The following is a 10,688-nucleotide window of genomic DNA, read 5'->3' on the forward strand; positions in this document are numbered from 1 at the left end:
CCAGGAAGACCATACTCAGCTTCCTCTCAGGGCTCATACGGGCATCCATTAAAGTATAATTCAGAACAAATGCATCATTATTGTTGTCTTAACTGTGTGGAGGTGGGCTAGAATCCTCACCCATACACTTTGAACAGGGAATTGAATGTTCAAAAGTAGCAGGAGTCTAGCTAGTATGGTCAAGATATGGCCATACATGTTTCATCAATACCAATGTTTGGCATTCTTCAAGGATTTACAACTGAATACAGAACCTCCATCAGCCCTTCCTTAGGATTTATTCATTTTTAGGAGATGTGCAAAACTTTGGTATGTGGTTATTTTTCTTTCCTCATAGGAAATAGTAAGAAGCAGTGTAAAATCCAACTATATAGCATTCTTGAAAAGAATAATAAATCTGAATCTAATTAAGCCTCTAGAGATAACCTTCAGTGTGTAGAGTATATTGGAGATAGAAGAACATGTTAAACACAACCCAAGGAAGCAAGCAATTAGCCAAATACATTTACCGAGGTGAGTGAGCCAGTTTTTCCAAAAGCCAATGGCATAACAAAAAAAGGGAGGATTATGATATTAAATGTTCATTTAATAAATATTTAACAACCATTATTCCATCTACTGGTCTCAACAACCAAATATAATAACGAACTTACTTAAATACTCATTCAAACAAAACAATTATAAAAAGAAATTTCATTTTGACATTTGAGAGAAATTTGAATATGATCGGGATATTAGATGATATTAAAGTATTATTACTTATTCTGTTAGGTCAGATAATTCCATTGTGATTATATAAGAGAATGTTACTATTATTGATATTATTATTACTTAAGATATATACCAAAATGATATAATGTCTAGAATTTGCTTTAAAACAATCCAACCTTCCTACTCCCAAAAAAGGTGGAGTTGGGAGACTGATAAAACAATTATAGAAAAATGTTGATAGTTATGGAAGCTGGATGGTGGCTACATGGGGTAGAAGTCCACTGTATTCCTTATATCTGTGTCTATTTGAGAATTTTGATACTAGATTTTTTAAACAGAGAGAAAGAAGCAGTATGGGAAAAAGAGAAAAAGAGAAAGAAGGAGCTAGACATAGAAATCAAAAAGGAGAAAAAAGTATGGAAAGTTGCTTTGCTCTGTTTATACCAAACTCACTGATACATAAGGAAGATGAATTCCTATTTCAAATAGCAGCTGCACTGTGCAAAGGATTCTAATACTCTATTTCTTTTACTAGACTATATAATCCATAATAGAAAATGTAAAAAAAAAAAAGGTGAGTATTTAAAACTTTGTTAGTTAAAGCAAGCCAAACCAACCCCATAAATGAGATAATAAGATTATTTTCATACCCGGGTTTCATAAATACCCTGCCAAAATGGATCTGAGCATGAAGGTCAATGTCCAGCACCTGCTTGAGATAGTCCTGCAAACATTAAAAATAATCACTTTACTTTCAAACATCTTAATATCAGACTGGCAACATTTTAAATGAAAATAAAATGAAATTATAAGATTAAAATAAAATAAGTATCTTTCTTATTTTAATTAAATTGATTTGCTTAACACACATATTTCTTTATTCCTCATCCACTCATTTATGCATTCAACAAATATTTGTTGAGCAACTGGCATATGCTGAGTAACAATCTAGGTGCAGGGGGATATAGCCTAGAACAAATGGGACAAAGACTTTGCTCTCACAGAAAATACATTTTAGAAGGTAAAGTTAGGTAATAACAAAATAGCTGCATTGATGTATAATATTACTTGATGGGTTATTGTCTCTTAGGACAGAACTTTAGGTCTGAGAAAGGACATTAACAAATATGTCTTAAGAAGTTGTGCTTGGGCAGTAAGCCACATATATGTGTCCTACCTATTCTGCTTGATAGAGATGTCCTACCTATTCCTTGAAGAGAGATGTGGACATTTATCCACAAATTACCAAATCTAAATAAGTCATCTAAAAAGAAAAATAGGAAAGGAACTCTAAAATAGAAAGCCAAGGGAACTTAATTGCTTCAACTTTATATTCTGCTAACAAAAACATAACCAGCCAGTGATTATGACCAACCCAGAGTAACTTGACAAAGCCTGACCTTTGGAAATGAAAGGTAACACTGTTCAGCAGTAGGTTTTGTAGACATAAAAAAAAAAATCCAGTTCTTAAAAAAAATTTTTTTTTTTGAAATTTTTTTTGCTATAGGGTGTGTGCGCACGTGTCAGAAAGACAGAGAGACAGAGACAGAAATTGAGAAATCACCCCCCAGGGCGTGGCTACGCTGCAATCCCTTCTCCTCCATTCTCCTCTTGGGATCTTGGGCACGCACGCACACACACCCAGCGTGAGTTTAAGCAGCCAGGTCCAGGACTCAAACCGTGGTTGGCTACATGGGAGTCCAGCGACATAGCCATTACGCTAACTGCTGGTCCCCAGTTCTTCAAATTTATCTTAAGTAAATATAACCTCTAGGTTTATTATTGAACTTCTTCACTGACCAAAGAGTGAACCAAGTTATCTACCAAAAGCTTAAATATTTCATAAGTTATGATCTATTTTATTTTATTTAGATAATCTGTTCCCTTCTGCTCACTGTCACAGCCAATATATTCTCACTTAGATAACTGAAATAGGTCTCCTTGCCAGCAGTCCTACCCTTCTCCAAGTCACCCCCTACCCCTGAAGAGTAGTAAGAGAGATACTTTGAGACAGTTATGAGTAGTCATTATATGATCACTGTATAACCTCCTGGCATTTAGAAAATAGTCTTATTTGTTAAATAGCATATTTAAGATTCCTGTGTTTTCTAGGCCCCTTTGAACAATCATTGCTCTCATCAGTCAACCTTCTTCCCACTCAAACACATTCCTCGTTCCATCTGTCCGTCTGTCCACATTTTGTCAAGACTGTTTCTTTTAGTTTCTTAAGCTCTTTTGCTGCCATTCGTTGAAAATGTTGTGTCTTCAATACTTTTTTTTTCTGTATTTTCCTCAACCCCCTCCCCCACCACCACCTTATGTCAGTTTTAATCATCTCTGCCTCTTCTAAACCCCCAAGGCTGGATGATAGATTATTTTTATATTGAGATTACATTATTAGATATAATGGATTTATTTATTTATTTATTTATTTATTTGGGAGAGTTTTGCTATTGGCCATGTGTGCTCACTGGAAAGACAGAAAGCAAATCCACCCCCCCCCCCCCCCGGCGGACAGACACCACGAGAGCCCCGTCAAGATATGGCCATACATGTTTCATCAATACCAATGTTTGGCATTCTTCAAGGATTTACAACTGAATACAGAACCTCCATCAGCCCTTCCTTAGGATTTATTCATTTTTAGGAGATGTGCAAAACTTTGGTATGTGGTTATTTTTCTTTCCTCATAGGAAATAGTAAGAAGCAGTGTAAAATCCAACTATATAGCATTCTTGAAAAGAATAATAAATCTGAATCTAATTAAGCCTCTAGAGATAACCTTCAGTGTGTAGAGTATATTGGAGATAGAAGAACATGTTAAACACAACCCAAGGAAGCAAGCAATTAGCCAAATACATTTACCGAGGTGAGTGAGCCAGTTTTTCCAAAAGCCAATGGCATAACAAAAAAAGGGAGGATTATGATATTAAATGTTCATTTAATAAATATTTAACAACCATTATTCCATCTACTGGTCTCAACAACCAAATATAATAACGAACTTACTTAAATACTCATTCAAACAAAACAATTATAAAAAGAAATTTCATTTTGACATTTGAGAGAAATTTGAATATGATCGGGATATTAGATGATATTAAAGTATTATTACTTATTCTGTTAGGTCAGATAATTCCATTGTGATTATATAAGAGAATGTTACTATTATTGATATTATTATTACTTAAGATATATACCAAAATGATATAATGTCTAGAATTTGCTTTAAAACAATCCAACCTTCCTACTCCCAAAAAAGGTGGAGTTGGGAGACTGATAAAACAATTATAGAAAAATGTTGATAGTTATGGAAGCTGGATGGTGGCTACATGGGGTAGAAGTCCACTGTATTCCTTATATCTGTGTCTATTTGAGAATTTTGATACTAGATTTTTTAAACAGAGAGAAAGAAGCAGTATGGGAAAAAGAGAAAAAGAGAAAGAAGGAGCTAGACATAGAAATCAAAAAGGAGAAAAAAGTATGGAAAGTTGCTTTGCTCTGTTTATACCAAACTCACTGATACATAAGGAAGATGAATTCCTATTTCAAATAGCAGCTGCACTGTGCAAAGGATTCTAATACTCTATTTCTTTTACTAGACTATATAATCCATAATAGAAAATGTAAAAAAAAAAAAGGTGAGTATTTAAAACTTTGTTAGTTAAAGCAAGCCAAACCAACCCCATAAATGAGATAATAAGATTATTTTCATACCCGGGTTTCATAAATACCCTGCCAAAATGGATCTGAGCATGAAGGTCAATGTCCAGCACCTGCTTGAGATAGTCCTGCAAACATTAAAAATAATCACTTTACTTTCAAACATCTTAATATCAGACTGGCAACATTTTAAATGAAAATAAAATGAAATTATAAGATTAAAATAAAATAAGTATCTTTCTTATTTTAATTAAATTGATTTGCTTAACACACATATTTCTTTATTCCTCATCCACTCATTTATGCATTCAACAAATATTTGTTGAGCAACTGGCATATGCTGAGTAACAATCTAGGTGCAGGGGGATATAGCCTAGAACAAATGGGACAAAGACTTTGCTCTCACAGAAAATACATTTTAGAAGGTAAAGTTAGGTAATAACAAAATAGCTGCATTGATGTATAATATTACTTGATGGGTTATTGTCTCTTAGGACAGAACTTTAGGTCTGAGAAAGGACATTAACAAATATGTCTTAAGAAGTTGTGCTTGGGCAGTAAGCCACATATATGTGTCCTACCTATTCTGCTTGATAGAGATGTCCTACCTATTCCTTGAAGAGAGATGTGGACATTTATCCACAAATTACCAAATCTAAATAAGTCATCTAAAAAGAAAAATAGGAAAGGAACTCTAAAATAGAAAGCCAAGGGAACTTAATTGCTTCAACTTTATATTCTGCTAACAAAAACATAACCAGCCAGTGATTATGACCAACCCAGAGTAACTTGACAAAGCCTGACCTTTGGAAATGAAAGGTAACACTGTTCAGCAGTAGGTTTTGTAGACATAAAAAAAAAAATCCAGTTCTTAAAAAAAATTTTTTTTTTTGAAATTTTTTTTGCTATAGGGTGTGTGCGCACGTGTCAGAAAGACAGAGAGACAGAGACAGAAATTGAGAAATCACCCCCCAGGGCGTGGCTACGCTGCAATCCCTTCTCCTCCATTCTCCTCTTGGGATCTTGGGCACGCACGCACACACACCCAGCGTGAGTTTAAGCAGCCAGGTCCAGGACTCAAACCGTGGTTGGCTACATGGGAGTCCAGCGACATAGCCATTACGCTAACTGCTGGTCCCCAGTTCTTCAAATTTATCTTAAGTAAATATAACCTCTAGGTTTATTATTGAACTTCTTCACTGACCAAAGAGTGAACCAAGTTATCTACCAAAAGCTTAAATATTTCATAAGTTATGATCTATTTTATTTTATTTAGATAATCTGTTCCCTTCTGCTCACTGTCACAGCCAATATATTCTCACTTAGATAACTGAAATAGGTCTCCTTGCCAGCAGTCCTACCCTTCTCCAAGTCACCCCCTACCCCTGAAGAGTAGTAAGAGAGATACTTTGAGACAGTTATGAGTAGTCATTATATGATCACTGTATAACCTCCTGGCATTTAGAAAATAGTCTTATTTGTTAAATAGCATATTTAAGATTCCTGTGTTTTCTAGGCCCCTTTGAACAATCATTGCTCTCATCAGTCAACCTTCTTCCCACTCAAACACATTCCTCGTTCCATCTGTCCGTCTGTCCACATTTTGTCAAGACTGTTTCTTTTAGTTTCTTAAGCTCTTTTGCTGCCATTCGTTGAAAATGTTGTGTCTTCAATACTTTTTTTTTCTGTATTTTCCTCAACCCCCTCCCCCACCACCACCTTATGTCAGTTTTAATCATCTCTGCCTCTTCTAAACCCCCAAGGCTGGATGATAGATTATTTTTATATTGAGATTACATTATTAGATATAATGGATTTATTTATTTATTTATTTATTTATTTGGGAGAGTTTTGCTATTGGCCATGTGTGCTCACTGGAAAGACAGAAAGCAAATCCACCCCCCCCCCCCCCCGGGCGATAGCCGATCCCTTCTCCTCCATTCTCCTCTTGGGATCTTGGACACGCATGCACATACAATCCCGGTGTGAGGTTTGAGCCACCAGGTCCAGGACTTGAACTGCAGTTGACTACATGGGAGTCCAGTGATGTAACCTTACACCATGTGCCTGGTCCCAGATATAATAAATTTAGAAGTTGTATATATTTGCTGACAAATGGACCCATTTAAAATAAAATGTCCCCTTTAATATCTGGTAATGCTTTTTAACCTTTATTTTCTTTAAAGTTATTTAATTTTATTTGTTATTATTATTATATTAATTCACCAGAGAGAGAGAGAGAGAGAGAGAGAGAGAGAGAGAGAGAGAGAGAGTGGGAAAGCAAATACCACGTCGGGGCTCAAACCATGGTCAGCCATGTGGGAGTCCAGCGCCCCAACCACCACACCAGCTGCTGGCCCCACTTTGATTTTCTCTGACATCAACATAGCTGTTATCAACTATATTTTATAATACTTCTTTTCTAATCATTCATTTAAAATTTTGTGTCCTTATATTTAAGGTATGTCTCTCATAAATAGCATATAATTGGCTATTTAAAAAAAATATCCAAAATTGGGCTAGCCCATAGGGTAGTGGTTAAGACTGCTGGATCCCACATGGCCAGTTGTGTGGTTCAGTCCCAGAACTGGTAGCTTGAGAAACACGCTGGACAAGTGTGCGTGCATGCCCCAAATCTCAATGAGCAATGGAGAAGGGATTACAGCGTGACCATTCCCCATGAGGAGTGCTTTCTCACTCTTGTCTCTTTCCAGCAAGGGCATGCACCCTTTGGCAAATTAGGAAAAGAAAAATCCAAAATTATAATTCAATTTATTTACAGTTGGTATGGTTACTCATATAGTTGAGTTTAAAATTATTACCAAACCATTTGTTTTCTATTTGTCACTTCAGCTTTCGCTTCCTTTTTTCTCTTTTCCTGTCATTTTTAGGAGTCATTGAATATTGGTTATTTTATTTCCTTCTCTTCTATTAGCTTGTTATGCATTCTTATATTATTATTTTAGTGGCTACTTCAGAGGTTACCACATGTACCCTTGCCTTATTAAGTCTACCATAATTGGTATTTTTACCACTTCTCTGACAATACAAGTATCTTAAAACATGTTAATTCCATATATTCCTCTTTACATTTTATGCTATTGTGCAATGTATATTTTACACACATTTTAAGTATATATGTATTTGTGTGTTTAATGTTCATGTTTTAATATATTTTAACTATATTACATATATTATATTTTCTACATATGTTATATAGACAATATATACTTTTTATATTTAATATATAATAGTTATGAATATTTTAAATCTCATGTTATTATTTTATACAATGCTCATTTATATTGCTGACATAATAATCCTTTCTTTTGTTCTTTAATCCTTCCTGTATTGCTGTGCTGCCACAATCCTTCTGCTTAAAAAAACTCCATTTAGTTCTGTTCAGTTTTTGATTTTTCTAAAAATTGTGGGGTCAGCAGGTGGCATGGTGGTTAAGGTGCTGGACTCCCATATGGTTAACTGCAGTTCGAGTCCTACATGTGGCAGCTTGATTTCTTACTTTCTTTCTCTTTTTTTTCTCTCTCATGAGCACACGTTCTCTATAGCAAATTAAAATAAATAAATTTAAATAAATAATTAAAAAATATTGTTAGAGAGTGTGTGTGCACTTACCAAAGACAGAGAGAGGAAGTAAGAAAGTCCCCTTCACTCCCATGGTGATGGTCATGCCCCAGTCTCTTCTTCATTTCTCCCTTCTTTCAGGGTTTTGGGCACACATACACATACACGTGACTGGTGTATTTTTCAAACCAGTTTTGGGATTCAACCCTGTGGTTGGCTATGTGGGATCCAGTTGCTTTAACCACCAGGTAAATGGGCTGGCCCCTAATCAGTTTTTGTATGGCTGAAAATTTTCTTTTCCCCTCCCTCCTTCCCTTCCTCTGTCAATCCTTCCCTTTCTCCCTCCCCTTCCTTCCTTCCTTCCTTCCTTCCTTTCTTGATTAATTTTGCCAAGGATGCACATGCTCACTATAGAGAGATGGAGACAAAGAGAGAGGGCTCCCCCATGGGGAATCATCACATTGCAATCCTCTCTATATCTCCTTCCCTTCCTTTGGGATTTTGGATACGCTTGCATGCCTGGTATATTTTTCAAGCCAACGTTTCCAGAACTTCAACTGATAGTTGGCCATGTTAAATCAAGCCACCTCAACCACAAGGCTGTGGGATGGTCTGAAAATGTCTATTTTACCTTCATTTTTGAAGGAAATATTTGCTGGATACGCAGTCCTATATTAGTGGGAATTCTTTTCTACAACTTAAAAATGCCAGTCCATTGTTTTCTAGGTTCTATCATTTCTGTTTAAATAATTTGTTATTTTTTATTGTTACTCATTTGAAAGTAGTGTTTCTTTCTGATAAGATTTTTCTCTAGTTTTCAATAGCTTTGCTACAATTATTTAGGTATGGTTTCTTTATATTTGTTCTACTTGAGATTATTAGAGCTCCTTCACTCTCTGGCTCGATGTCTTGTTTGAACAATTCTCTGCCAATGTCTCTCTCTCTCTTTTTTCCCCAAAGGTCTTTGTTATAGGGCACATGTACTCACCATAGAGAGTGAGAGTGAGAGAGGGAGAGAGAGAGAAAAGTAAGGGAAGAGGAAAAGTATGAAGTCATCTCCTGGGGTGGGGGTGGGGGTATGGCCACACAGCTTTCCCTTCTCCTCCTTCTCTTCTTGGGATTTTGGGCATGCATGCATAGGTGTCTGGCATGATTTTGAAGTTGCTGGGTCTGGGACTTGAACTGCAGTCAACCATGTAGGAGTCCAGAGCCTTAACCAACATGTCACCTGCTGGCCCTATCAATATCTCTTAAATATTGCCTCTGCTCACTCTCTCCTCTCCTTGAACTCTCCTCATCTTATCCTATATGTCTTTTATGATCTTTTCTTCATTTTCTATCCTTTTTCTAAAATTTTCATTTCATTCTTATAAACAGCTAAATTTTCTAGTAAAATTCTCCATTTTGTCATTTTTTAAGTTAAGCATAGAGACAGTTATTTAAAGTCTATGTGAGTTCATATAGATATCAGGATCACTTTTAGTGCTGTTTTATCAACTTTATCTTTTCCTGATTTTCAGTCATCTTGTTCTTTCCCTGGCATACCTGGTAATTCTTTTTTTTTTTTTTTTAAATAATTATCTATTTAATTTTATTTGTTCATTAACTTATTTTTTAATTTGACCAGAGAGAGAGACAGAGGGTGAGAGTGAGAAAGAGAGGAAGTGAGAAAGCAAGCCACCGGATTCAGGACTTGAACCCTGGTCGGCCATGTGGGAGTGTCCAGCGCCTCAACCACCGTGCCACCTGCTGACCCCTGGCATATCTGTTAATTCTAAAAATTGAAGTCCAAACATTATATATGGAAAAACTGAAGGGCTCTGGGCTATGATATAACCCTCCAGAAAGAGTTTTAATTTATTCAGACAGTTAAGATAAATTCAGATAATCTTGATCTAATCAGGGATTTAGATAATTTGATGCTGGATTTCAGCCCCTTCGAAAGTTGGTTTATTTCCAATTTGGCTTTATTCCTAGAGCATGATCCAATTTGTCCTTCTTAGAGCACAACTGTTCAAAGTTTACACTGAACATCTGAGATGTTTGTGAGGGACTTCCTCCATGGCAGGCCCTGAACTACTAAAACTGATGAAAATTCCGCTTACTTCATTAGCTTCTTAGCTACTCTTCTGTGGTTGGCTTCTTGATTTCTTGTACCATATACCTCACCCCTGGCTTGGGAATTAGTAAATACTTTAAGAAAAAATATGGTGAAGAATTCCAGTGTTACTTCCCTGTGTTTTACTTTTCTCTGGGATCTTCGTACTTCTCTGGTGATCTTGGCTTTCTTAGTTGCTTTCTTCAGGCACCTTCTCTTTCTTTTCTTTTTATTCTTCTCTAAAATAATCTTATATAGGTTTTATAGATGTTTTTGGTGGGAGCATTGGCCCCATTATAGCAGAAGCAGAATTCTCCAGACCTTTCCTATGTGCTCTTATAGCACTATGCTCTCCTGACATCATGCACTTAAGTTATAGTGCAGTTACCTGATAACTAATATGGATCTCTACTGGACTACAGGAACCCTGTCTTTTACATACATGGTCATGTGTTGCATAATGAAGTTTCAGTCAGTGATGGACTGCATATACCATGGTGGTATCTTAAGATTATAATAAACTATACCATATAGCCTATTGTCAAGTGGACTATACCATCTAGGTGTGTAAGTACACTCTGTGTTTACACAATGATGACATCAGCTAGTGAAGAATTTCTCAGAACATATTCCT

Source organism: Tupaia chinensis, unplaced genomic scaffold (assembly GCF_000334495.1).
Source record: "Tupaia chinensis unplaced genomic scaffold, TupChi_1.0 Scaffold000609_1, whole genome shotgun sequence".
In the NCBI taxonomy this organism is placed as follows: domain Eukaryota; kingdom Metazoa; phylum Chordata; class Mammalia; order Scandentia; family Tupaiidae; genus Tupaia; species Tupaia belangeri.